At 37.7% G+C, this 13,641-nt stretch overlaps 2 protein-coding genes across 5 annotated transcripts in view; both read left to right on the plus strand.

Annotated features, from left to right (window-relative positions):
- The window catches only part of PTGDR2 (prostaglandin D2 receptor 2), a 515,041-nt gene that overhangs the window by 10,862 nt on the left and 490,538 nt on the right, over positions 1–13,641 (plus strand). The gene's annotated exons all lie outside the window — the stretch shown is intronic.
- The window catches only part of LOC122811895 (prostaglandin D2 receptor 2-like), a 650,060-nt gene that overhangs the window by 10,842 nt on the left and 625,577 nt on the right, over positions 1–13,641 (plus strand). The gene's annotated exons all lie outside the window — the stretch shown is intronic.

Raw genomic sequence — 13,641 nt, forward strand, 5'->3', positions numbered from 1 at the left:
TCATGGCTGTCTGTCCTCTTAAAATTGTAATATTTTAAGGGGTACAATGTACAAGTTATGGACAAAAAAGCTACAGATGCAATTTTTGAATGACAAAACTGGTTATTTGTTAGTTATTTTATTGTGCTTATGTTATATATACTGCATAGTAAATGCTAGTATGTGTGTGAAAAGCAGTTCTATTTGGGGCTTGCAAAAATAAATATTCTGTATTCTGAGATTACTGAACCATGCATGTCCCTAGTGCAGCCGAATGCTGTCTGGCATTTTGCCTATCAGCAGGACAATTGCAATGGTTAAGGCCTCTACAGATCGTCATATCTTCTTCATATATCTACTAACTGTGCTAATGGTTAAATGGTGACTGGACAGTGTTTTGCCACCTGTAAATTCACTTAATGACAGATCTGTAAAGTGCCAGTGTAAGTTAGCCAGTTTACTTGACAAGTGCTCAGTAAACAGTACCAAGAATCTAGCAAGTAATTAAATTATTAAGATTAGGCTTATACTGGAACATATAAATGTGGAATTTATTACAAAATTTAGTTTCAGATGCTGGAAATGTTGCACAAAACAGAACAGCATTACCCATGTATATGATTTGCAAGCTCTTGTTTAAGTGTAGATGTGTTTGCTTAACGGGCCTTTGACTACCTTTTGCTCTAGATATTACTGTGTTTCAACTACAGCTGTGTCTTCTTGACTGCAGCTCTTTAAAATGCATCTGGTTAATCAACAAAGCAGGAGACTATAGCCTCAGTACCTAAAATTGTATATCAGCAGCACTTAAAGGAGAATAAAGCTTCATGCAAAATACACTGACCACAAACTTAAAATATTTTGCAGGGATCAAGGTCTCCTTTTACCTACTACACTGCAACTCAGAGAAAGAGTAATAAACAGAAAAAGAAAATAAAAAAAAACGTGCTTGTTTGATGAAATGCTATAATTTCAGAATAAAAGGAATCCTACAAGTGGACACAGGAAAATACAACACTTGGCATCTTATCTTGATACAATAAAACACAAGCAAAGTCATCTCAATTAACTAAAGGGAAACCACTGTTTTATCATGACCTATGGTTTAATTAAAATTTTAAGTAGGCGGTATGGTACAGGATGAACTATGGCCAATATAAACACGCAATATGCCTGTTATAAAGTATAAAGTGTTTATGTCAGTGCAAATATCAGCTAGGAAACACTTTTACCAGACAATTAACTATGTTTCATTGTGTTCTAAACCATGTATGAATTAAATAATAAAAAAGAGACATTTCTTCAACCATTTTATTATTTGCTTGCACAGTAACATAGAATATAGCAACAGGTAATGACTTTCCATTTACTGATTGCAGAAATTTGTATACTAGCTAAGATAGAGGCTGTAAATAACCAACCACCTGTTTCTTTCTACTACCTTGTGGAAAAGTTTTATTTCTGACCATATTTTTGATTTCTGTATTGCACTTGACCCCATTATTCAGGAGGATTCTTTATGAGTTTTAATGGAAAGCATTGTTTTCACTATACAGTCTGTTTTCTGTAACCTTCAGCACAACAAGGTAATGCAACATTTTAAGGCTGTAGTCAGTAGAGATGTCCACGGATGGCAGCGATTCAGCATTCTCCTTTACATTTCAGTTTTCTTTGCTATGCACTGTGTTCTAAAGTCATAGTCTATCTATTAAAAAGTAAGTTTGCAATTCAGTGTAATAAACAAAATGGTTGCTTTGCCTTTCCATGTTTAAGCTAGCAACAGTAGAAGAACAAAAAACCTATATACCCTATCCTTTTCATGATACTACGCCTTGACTTTAAAAACACTTTAATTTAAAAGTTCTTCTGTTTATGTTCCCTTTTCAGATCCTAACAATCCCCCAGAACAAATTCTACTGGCAATGTTTTTTAATGTCTTCACTAGTCTATAACTGACAAAACACTTACTGAAACTGTCTTAGAACTCTCTCTATCAAGTAATGTTTGCAGCATTTTCTCCTGTCCCACTCACCCACTAAACTAGTCAACACTAGGCATATATCATGTGTCCTGGCCCATAACTGGGGCACTAACCACCAGCTGGACAGATTTGATATTTGTTGTCCACCTCCCTCCCTCCCTGGGGAAAGGATACTGACTGAAAACTGTTGGATTAGTGGAATGTTGTGTAATTTGACTAAAAGTATATAGGGCCGGAGTTAGCAATGAGAAGTAAGAACCCTACAGATGCATCCTGTTACTTTCCTCTATGGACCTACCAGAGTGTGACATAAAGGTTGCATATAGCACACTATTTATGCTACCACCTGCCCCTCTCTGTTGTGTAAGCAGATAGCTCCAAGCAGTATTCATAGCCCTGAGAAGGTCCCATGTTCAGCTGCAGTTCTTCATCCTGGACTGGAGAGCTACAATAACATTACTGTCACTTTGGTCAACTCCTGAGGCCAGCTTGTTCATAGGTTAGTACTAAGCTAACTGCCCTTGTGAGCCATTTTAAGCCTAGCCAATTATCCCTTGTGAGACTCAGACCCTGCACCTTGTGTTTGTAAGGCAAACAACTTAACCATTAGGCCACCCATTTGTCAACATCTAGGCACCATGTTTTTTGGCAATTTTTTTAGAAATAGCTTAAAACACTGAGATCACTAGCTCTCTTCAGTCTGTTGCTTCTACTCAGTACCCATATCCTTTCTCATAAAATAAATCATATTAGTGTGTCCAACCTCCTAAACACTGCATCATAATGCCGTGCCTGACCACTTTTCCTAACTCACATTAGGGGATCAGCAACAGCCACCCCTGTGTAGTAGGTACAAAATTGTCTTTGCTGCTTTTTCAAAGCCTTGTAAATAAATAAAACATTTTTTTCTTGCCCACTCTGGCTTCATTTACTCTATTCAGTGTTTCACATAGGGTACCCATACAGCCATGCCTGTCTACTCGGTGTTCTTTCCTAATATCCTTTTACAGCTATAATCATTGTTCCCTTCTTATCATAGCAACATGTATTATATAAATGTGTTTTTCACCACAGGTTTCTATCCTTGTACTATCACCCCCCCCCCCCCAAACACACACATTTCCCTGCTTCTGACTTCTGTTACCGCCTGTACATAGATGGAATCCTCTGAATCCTACATTGTACCAATGCATTCACAACAGACTGGTCTGGAATGCTGGGAATTTGCATGCTCGAGGTCCTATCCACTATATCTAGGATATTGTAGTAGCCTTCTACTCACATACAGCCCAGTGTGTGCAGACATAAGGCTACAACCCAGCTCTGAGTTATAGAGTGTAACTGTACAATAAACCGATCTCAATTAGGGAGCAATGACTGTCTGACACATCTTACTATCCCCCTCACACCTTTCAACCTCTCGGCACAAGAAATCTGGACAAATTCAGAAATCATGGGGGGACAAAGCCCCTAAAATAGGGGCAGATTTTAGATATCGCTCCTGTAAACTTAGAAATTGCTAGAATGACAGATTTTGTATCATTATATATTTTCTGAAGGATATGAAGTCTGAAACTCAAATGTCTGTCATTAATCAGTGTTATTTACTGTCTGAACACCTGAAGTAAATACTTCTGAGAAAGGCTTAAGATGATCTGCTCATCCCCTCTGAGTGTGCCACAGTCTGAGAGGTCCCAGCCTATCCACTTTCCTTCTGAAAGAACATACCCTGGACCTATTTCTTTCCACTGTCCTTCATGTGATAAGCTCTTCTCCTGTACTAACTACAGAGCTTTCCATGGTCACCCATTCCTGATTAATATGTCAGCTCATCTACAGTCCCTTAATCTATTATTTTATCAGTGTGTGGAGCATTATGGAGGAACTTCCTCTTCTGTGATTTTGACTTTCCCTATTCTCTGGATATCTCTAAAAAAGAAATAATTTTATCAACATTAAATTAACCCACATTGACATGCTGCATTGTTTGCCCCTGAATGAGCTTTATATATAGCCAATCTGAAATAACACATACAATGCACACTGCAGTATCTCTAAGGTATACAAATACTCTAATTAGCTATAGATAAGTTTCTGTAGGCTTGCATATATGGTGATACTCATACTATAATCAATATCATGGGTTCATAGGTGTGTACTAGGCTAATGACCACAACATCCTTTTTAAGCCTAGCCATACATCCCAAATCACTGACAAGTTTTAATTCTGGTTGATAAGTGTAAACAGGGGCTTGGAAGATAAAAACATTTACAAGCTAGAGCCTGGGATATGAACCATTTATAAGCTGCCTGTGTCTATTAGAGGTATAGATGTCAAACTAGGAATGACTTTCTTGTTCCCCACCCAGTTGTCAAATTTACAGTTAAATTGGGTTAAAGAGGAACTCTGCTTCACATGGATATGAGGAGCATGTTCCAGAAAAGGGGGAGTGCCTGGGAAACATACTTCACTCTCCAATAGGTCCAATTTATATCACTAGCAAGGTTTAAGTCTTTAGAATGGGTACTTCTGGTGCTGTTTGTTTTGTGGATATGCAGGAGGTCATCACTGTGAGGTCTGACAATGCCTTGTATGAAAGGCAAAGATCTCCCCTCAACAGTCTGTAGGAGACAGAATACAGGGATATGTATCTGAGGTGGTCTGCATAGGACATGTTATTTACACCCTCTATTCATTTAGTAAGAAGCCTTTGGGGATGTTCCAATTGCTGGTTGTGCCTGGTTATGTACATATCAAAGGGGACATTCTACTCAGCGACAGATCTGATGACTGCTGAATACAGTGGAACAATGACCTCCTTAGAGCTAGGTGCCATACCTTTGTTTATCAGGTGGACAACATAGAATGATTCCCTCAATACCTTAGACATGTGATGGTCAAAGGCTAGATTACTTTCTATGTGTGTCCTCAAATCCTTGATTATTGAGTCAACTGTTAGAGGTGTGTTGCCAATATGATAGTTACCTGGGGTAGATGATTTTCAGAAGGATACTATTATGCATTTCTTGGCATTTAGTTTTTGTCCATGGCTCTGACACAAGTTATTTGTCTGTGTCATCCCTTCCTGGAGAACTTTAATGTCAGTGTGGGAGGGGGATTCTATAACTACTCCTAATTTGTAATCATCTGCATATTTGGTCAGCCAGAGACCCTTGACATTGGCCTTGACTTCAGAGAAGTAAATGCCAAAAAAGAGTGGTTCCAGGATTGATCTCTGAGGGACTCTGCCTGTGACTGACCTATTTGTAGAGGTGGACTCCTTCATTCTCACTTCCTGGGGCCTGTTTGTGAGCCAGCTGGCTAACCACTGTGTAACATAAGGGTTTATACCTAACCTGTTGAGTCTGTTAAAAATGTCTGAAGAAGGTACTGTGTTAAATGCCTTGGTCAGGCAGGTAGTGTGAACAATTTTGCCCTTATCCATTGGTTTGATGGCCTTCTCACAGAAGTCCATAATGTTGCAAAGGCATGACCTGCCCTTGACAGAAGCAAATTGGGTTGGATCCAGTTTTTGAAGGTTTCCTATGTCATTACTGATTAGTTCCATGATATGGAATTATACCTACAGTTATGTAGTCTATGTAGTAAAGTAACCACCCAGATTGGCTGTGTATCAGGCTCTCTACATGTATCATGTCCTCCACATATGCACATGTGTAAAATAAGTGGAATGTAGATTGGTCTTTCAATTGTGCAAAAGTATAGACTACTTATGGCAGCATTCAAAATATTACAAATAATTTCTATCCTCCTTGCAGCCTGAATTTATCTTCTGTCTGTATCCTATTTCTAACTCCAGTTTCTCATTATCCATCTTTCATGTTAATGAATTTTACTTAGTTCACAGTTAACTACATTCATACTTGTACTGCTTAACAATTACTCATTAGAAAGGGGTAAAACAACCATTGCGATTATCATTCACTTAGCTTTTTAAGAAATGCAGACAGAAATAATTATTAACATTTTCAAACATAACTTGATTAAACTTTAATAATATAATTTGCAGAAAACAAGTTCCTAGTGACTCCACATTGTGAAGATGAGGCAATGGTGGGTCACTTTATTAGCTGCCTCTGTGAGGAGACTGGATGGCAGCATATGCAGTCACAGTGTATTGAGAAGGTGGTAGAATCTTCTGAGTACTTGTCAAATCTGGGAACATTACAGGACAGTGTGGTTCAGAAAATCTATGTCTTGTCTGCAGCTTTGGGAGAGTTATGGCACCAGTAGGTAGGATGACTCATCAATTCTCAAGTGGGCCAGAATATTATAGGAGAAAATGGACCAGAAAACTGCCTTGTAGATGTTGCATATTCTCTGTTTGAGGGGGTTACTGCCCAATACATAACACCATTCACTGTCCTGTTGACTCTTTAGCTTATGTGGCACATGGAATGTGACCCTCTTCAGTTGATGCTTCTCCATAGAGGTGATGCCGTGCCAAAATCCAGTGTGGTGATGGTCGCTGAAGTAGATAGTTGGAATACCTCCCTATAATTTACCCACCTCCTGGAGAAAGCACTTCTGTGAGGTCCTCATTCAGGGACTCTTTTTGCTTCAATTTTTGCTCAAATAACACCCAGTGGCAGCAGCATTTAGACACCCAGTGGAGAAACATAGGCTGTGTGTGGTTATCAGCCCTTGTAAATAACTGCAAATAGTTAATTTATGGAGCAGAATTTTAACACATTTATATTTTTGTTAAATTGATTTGCTGACTCTTACACTAGTGTGCTGTAAAAGTATCTTCCTGTGTTTTATGCCCTACCTGGTCTGTAATTACTACATATGTAGCCAACCATACCACATGTTAGCCATATTGCATGGCTGCAGTTCCTGAGGGTACAAGAGTGGCATCACCAAATCTTCAGATTCGTACATGAAATAAAAATGGTAAGAATGCGGCAACTAGTAAAGTACATGTGTGCATGGTGATATGTTCTTCTTGTATTACCAGATATACAGTTCATGAGTTATACTATGAGGACTACAGTGTATGCAGTCTGTCTTTAATTATATGGATTTATCAGAGCAAACAAGAGCATTCACTTTGTCGGATATCTAATACATGGAAAGTTGGTATGCAAATCAAGCATTTCTGGCAATAACCCTGGTTATTAAAATGAACATGTTTGAAGATTTGCATGCTTAGACCACAGTGGTATATTGAACATTTCAGACAGTGCTGATGCCTAATGTATCGGTCATCCTTTGGTATATCCCTAGGGAGCCCCAGTCATATTCCTTCAGTACTATGTACAGGTAAGTTTACTGAACATGCTCATATGTGTACCTGTCCTAATGTATCGGTCATCCTTTGGTACATCCCTAGGGAGCCCAGTCATATTCTTTCAGTACTATGTATAGGAAAGTTTATTGAACATGCTCATATGTGTACCTGTCCTAATCTATCGGTCATCCTTTGGTACATCCCTAGGGAGCCCCAGTCATATTCCTTCAGTACTATGTATAGGTAAGTTTACAGAGCATGCTCATATGTGTACCTGTATCTTCCTATGTAAAGGGCTATCAAGCTAATTTATGCACATACTGGTTTACAAGAATGTGGATAAAATCACTGCAGGTCATATTTTCAGAATTCTGCTTGTGAATATTGTTTTGTTCTGTTTTGCTTTGTATTTCACGCCTGTATATTCTTTCCTTGTTTATACTTTGTGCTCCATGTATGCTGCTTGTGCATTGCAGCCACACTGGTGTGCATTTCCATATCCTGTTTCACATTCTGTTTGCTGGAATATCACTGAGGTACCTTGTTCTGTTAGGAAGTTCACAGTTTCTATGGGATATATTTCTATAAGCAAAAACCAAATACAAAGTAACATCCTGGTGGTAGAATAGAACCGGTCATACACTGCCACTGGTGCAAACAAAAACATTTATTCCAAAATAAGATTTAGCATTTTCATCCCTAACCTTGACACCAGTATACCAACTAACTTACATCACTTTTATGTCATCAGCAGCTGACACAGATCCACATTATTAAAGAGTCATTGATATTAAAACCAGTACCACTGTTATAAAGTCAAACCATATAAATCAAATATACAACTGATCAACTACTTCTTTCAAATACAGTATGTAAATAGAAACAATCACCTGAATTAAAATTGCAAGCACAGTGACTGCACAGTCACATATTCTAATGCAAACCATAAAAAAAAAAAAACATTCTCTACTTCATCTATAAAAGTATATGTATATATATCTTAAAAGAACACAATACGAGCATATCAACATAATAATAATAAATGCTCGTCAAAAATGGGGATGAAAATAATAAATAAGTGTTCCAATAAAAAATCAGAGTTAGCAGAACATAGTTTTAACACAGGTTTTATTGATATGTTGTCATTTAAATCAGGAGAGACAGGTAGCATTCAACCTAAACTGTCTCAGCTGCTGATGACATAAAACTAAATGATGTTAACTGGTATTCTGATGAAGTCCTAGGTTAAGGATGAAAGCACTAAATCTTATTTTAGAATAAACATTTTTGTTTGCACCCATGACAGTATGCAATCAGTTTCTTTCTACTTTCAGGGTGTTACATCATATTTGGTCTTTATTTTTTAGTATAGTCGCTTCTTTTTTGTTTATATATTTCTATAAGCACACCAGTCTTTGAGAATCTGTGCATGGATGCAGACGCTCTCCGCCTCAGAACTAACACATGCTGGTACACAATGTATACCATTGTTTATGAATCCCCTGAAGGTTAACACACTTTACATCTGAAACACATTTAAGCTGGTGTATACATTTTTCCTAATAATGCAAATATAGTGTGTAATTTTCAGTGGAATAAATAAAAGACAAGGAGGGCAGGAGAAGTAGCGAAAAACAAAATACAGACATATCAGGTGGGCTGCTGGTAGTCCAGAGAAATACTGCAGGGATATAGACAATGACATTAAGTTTTAAAAACTCCTAAGAAATTAATACTGATCACAAGCTTTATGCTGTGCTGGACAGACCATGACTTTTAAACATCTATATACAAAAACAACTTGCAGAACAACTTTACAACAGTAGCTGTTGCACATGTTATCAATTAAATGCATTAATTTTATTTTTGATGATAATAAAATGATCCAGAAATGAAAGAAAAATTATTTAAAACTAAATTAATGTTCACTCTCACATCTGTTTCTTCAGTAGCAGCAGGTCATGAAAAATGTATCAAGTAAATGCATTAATCTTATTTTTGATAATAAAATGATCCAGAAATGAAAGAAAAATTATTTAAAACTAAATTACAATTAACTCTAACATCTGTTTCTTCAGTAGCAGCAGTTCATGAAAAGTTTATCAATTAAATGCATTAATTTTATTTTTGATGATAATAAAATGCTCTGTTGAGCCTTCTTGTTTACATGTTAAACTGTTATCCCTTAATCTCATATCTTTATCTCTTTTTTGTATAGTCATTTGAACTCTGCAGATTCAGTTGAGATAATCATATATTTTATGGTTTCCCTTGTGTGGCTGCTTCAATTGATATAAAAAGCTCTCTGAAAGGTTTACTTCCATTGGTGTGCCATGTGCTATCATCCCCGATGATCACACACTAATTTTGTTTGGCTCCAATACCACGCAATGGACTGTCAATCCACCATTCAGGTTGCCTTATTGATGCTTTTATTCTTCTTGGAGTAAGAACTGCATGACTCACTCATTCCCCATGGTACAAGAGTTGAGTAGTGGGAGTGGCGCTCTCATATGTTGCCCACTCTTGGGTTCCCATTGAACCATACTCCCTCTGCAGTTAGTGTACCTGAGATTAAGCATACAATGTGCATAGCATAGAAGTGGCATTCACATCTGCAACTGGCGTAAGCCTGCATACATCCTCACTAACTTGTAACAAAGCCCACCATAAGTTTTCTGTTGTCCATCAAGGAGCATGCATGGTGTGCATCTCTTTAGACTCACACTACTCCCTCCTTGCTAGAATGGAAAAGTGGTCAGAACCCTTTCACTGCTGTTCTACCCTCAAGCAGCCCTTCCAGTGCCAGGGTGACTAATCAAACCCCAGTCATTGATGTCACAGTCAGGGATTCATCTCTCTGTGCCACAGAGCTGACTCATTATGTGCTATTTTTATCCGTTCTGTGTTCTGCCACTATTTTCTCAATGTTTGAGTAAACATGAAGTTTCCATAACAGCAAAACTAGTCTGGATGGAGACTTGTTATCTGTCATTTTGAAGGGACAATAACTTTTTTCTGTGTATTGATGATGCTTATGCCTCTTTTTATGCATGCCAGTACTCGGCCTGCATTGATTGTCACTCTGTCACAGCACTAAGTTACATTTAAATCATCTCCAGTGACAACCACAGATTTCATTGTAGTTTTATTGTTGCTACTGCTTCACCTCTGGTTGTGTATTCATCTTTGCGGTTATTGCTCTTTGCACAGATTTGAAGGAGCAGAGGTGTTTTTGTTGTAGATGCAGTTGACTGTATATTTTAACTTAAGTAATACAGGAAGACTGAGTTAAAAATATACTTTTAAAATTTTATACACTAATGTTTCACACTGCTTTAGCCTAAACATAATAAACTTGTTATATAAACTATAAAGGCCAAAATTCTCTGGGCAGAATTTAGTTTCACTTTATTTATTTCCTCCAGTTAATTATGAATATTAGGTTCACATTCCTTCAACAGCCAAATGGCTACATTATTTTCTGCCATAACAAAGAATGTCTCTCTTTTTTAAAAGTTGCTAAGAAAATCTATTTCTCTTAAACTTCACTAAAAGTCATACTGTGCAGTTCACCAGTTCAGCAAACTAAAACACTTAACCTACCCAGTCATCATCCTTCATCAACCCACAGCCCTTTTTCTCATTTTTGATCTAGAAATGAAAGAAAAATTATTTAAAACTAAATTACAGTTCACTCTCGCATCTGTTTTTTCAGTAGCAGCAGTTCATGAAAAGTTTGTATTGAATTATTTGAAACACTGAACTCTTGTTTCTACACATTAAAGATTTACGAGTCTGATCTGTACACTGATTAAGAAATTAGAACTAATAGATACTGAAAATCTTGCACTTCTCAAATCAGATAAGGCTAATTGAGCTAGTCTGCAAACTGAACATGCATGCATACAGGAGCACATATAGTGGACAGAATATCTTGGGGTTTGATCAGTAACACAGCTGAGACAGAAATACTGATTTTGATGTTAGGTACACCTAATCTGTTCCCTCACCCATAATCTAAATAAGTTGCAGTTTTTATTTATTGATTAATTCCTTATTCTAGCATTCATTCATTCAAATATCTTTGTTAATTTCTTAATCAAGGTAGAACACTGAGCCAAACGTCTAGATTCAGGGCCAGCCCAGGAAAATAAAATCGAAATAAAGTAGTAATAGTTACTCACAAATAGTTAACAAAAGAAAAAAATGATAGAAACATTTAAATACAGTGTATATATAATGCATAAAAAGCTTCAAACAATGAGGTGTTCACATGTGAGAGATGTAATAATGACTTTCCAGAGATAATAACTCTATGCAGACATACATTTTGATTTGATGTAAGAAATAGTTAATTTACGTTTGTTTTTTTCTTCTACCTGTTCTAAGAGTTTGTGACTGATTCGTGGATTTTTGAATTTTATTACCATTTTGATTCCCTCGCCTCTTTTGGAGAAGGGTTTCTCTAACATTCGTCACCATTTATGCTAATATAAAAAATGCTTCCTTTCAGCCCTGTTGAGCCTTCTTGTTTACATGTTAAACTGTTATCCCTTAATCTCATATCTTTATCTCTTTTTTGTATAGTCATTTGAACTCTGCAGATTCAGTTGAGATAATCAAATATTTTATGGTTTCCCTTGTGTGGCTGCTACAATTGATATAAAAAGCTCTATGAAAGGTTTACTTCCATTGGTGTGCCATGTGCTATCATCCCCGATGATCACACACTAATTTTGTTTGGCTCCTATACCACGCAGTGGACTGTCAAGCCACCATTCAGGTTGCCCTGTTGATGCTTTTATTCTTCTTGGAGTAAGAACTGTATGACTCACTCATTCCCCAAGGAACAAAAGTTGAGTAGTGGGAGTGGCGCTCTCACATGTGGCCCACTCTTGGGTTCCCATTGAACCATACTCCCTCTGCAGTTAGTGTACCTGAGATTAGGCATGCAATGTGCATAGCATAGAAGTGGCATTCACATCTGCAACTGACATAAGCCTGCATACATCCTCACTAACTTGTAGCAAAGCCCACCATAAGTTTTCTGTTGTCCATCGAGGAGCATGCATGGTGTGCATCTCTTCAGACTCACACTACTCCCTCCTTGCTAGAATGGAAAAGTGGTCAGAACCCTTTCACTGCTGTTCTACCCTCAAGCAGCCCTTCCAGTGCCAGCATATCTGGCCTTATGCATAGGCCAACTAGGCAGCCGCCCAGGGCGGCGATCTACTAGGGGCACTTTTCCAGTATTTATTTGGTGTAAGTAGACCAGGATGGGGGCAGCAGGTGATGTGGTGGGGGGCACTATGGCATCCTTTTGCCTAGGGCACCAGTTGACCTAAGGCCACTCCAGAGTGACTAATCAAACCCCAGTCATTGATGTCACAGTCAGGGATTCATCTCTCTGTGCCACAGAGCTGACTCATTATGTGCTATTTTTATCCGTTCTGTGTTCTGTCACTATTTTCTCAATGTTTGAGTAAACATGAAGTTTCCATAACAGCAAAACTAGTCTGGATGGAGACTTGTTATCTGTCATTTTGAAGGGACAATAACTTTTTTCTGTGTATTGATGATGCTTTTGCCTCTTTTTATGCATGCCAGTACTCGGCCTGCATTAATTGTCACTCTGTCACAGCACTAAGTTACATTTAAATCATCTCCAGTGACAACCACAGATTTCATTGTAGTTTTATTGTTGCTACTGCTTCACCTCCGGTTTTGTATTCATCTTTGCGGTTATTGCTCTTTGCACAGATTTGAAGGAGCAGAGGTGTTTTTGTTGTAGATGCAGTTGACTGTATATTTTAACTGAAGTAATACAGGAAGACTGAGTTAAAAATATACTTTTAAATTTTTATACACTAATGTTGCACACTGCTTTAGCCCAAACATAATAAACTTGTTATATATAAATTACAAAGGCCAAAATTGTCTGGGCAGAATTTAGTTTCACTTTATTTCCTCCAGTTAATTATGAATATTAGGTTCACATTCCTTCAACAGCCAAATGGCTACACTATTTTCTGCCATTAGAAAGAATGTCTCTTTTTTAAAAGTTGCTAAGAAAATCTATTTCTCTTAAACCTCACTAAAAGTCATACTGTGCAGTTCACCAATTCAGCAAACTAAAAAATTCACCTACCCAGTCATCATCTTTCATCAACCCACAGTCCCTTTTCCCATTTTTGCACATGAGGTCAGGGTGTCACTTCAACAGTGATAACCATCTAGAGCCAAGGTTTACACCACCAGGTGGCTAGTCCTGCTGCAGTAGTTCATCCACAACACACACTCATGGCCATTTCAGAGTTTCCAATCCACTTAATGCTTCTATTTGGAATGTGGGTGGAAACCTGTGCGAACACAGGGAGGGCATGCAAACTCAGCACTCCAGCCAAAACTTGAACGAGGGACCCC

The sequence above is a fragment of the Protopterus annectens genome, chromosome 9.part0 (assembly GCF_019279795.1).
Source record: "Protopterus annectens isolate FY-2018-M chromosome 9.part0, PAN1.0, whole genome shotgun sequence".
NCBI lineage: Eukaryota > Metazoa > Chordata > Ceratodontiformes > Protopteridae > Protopterus > Protopterus annectens.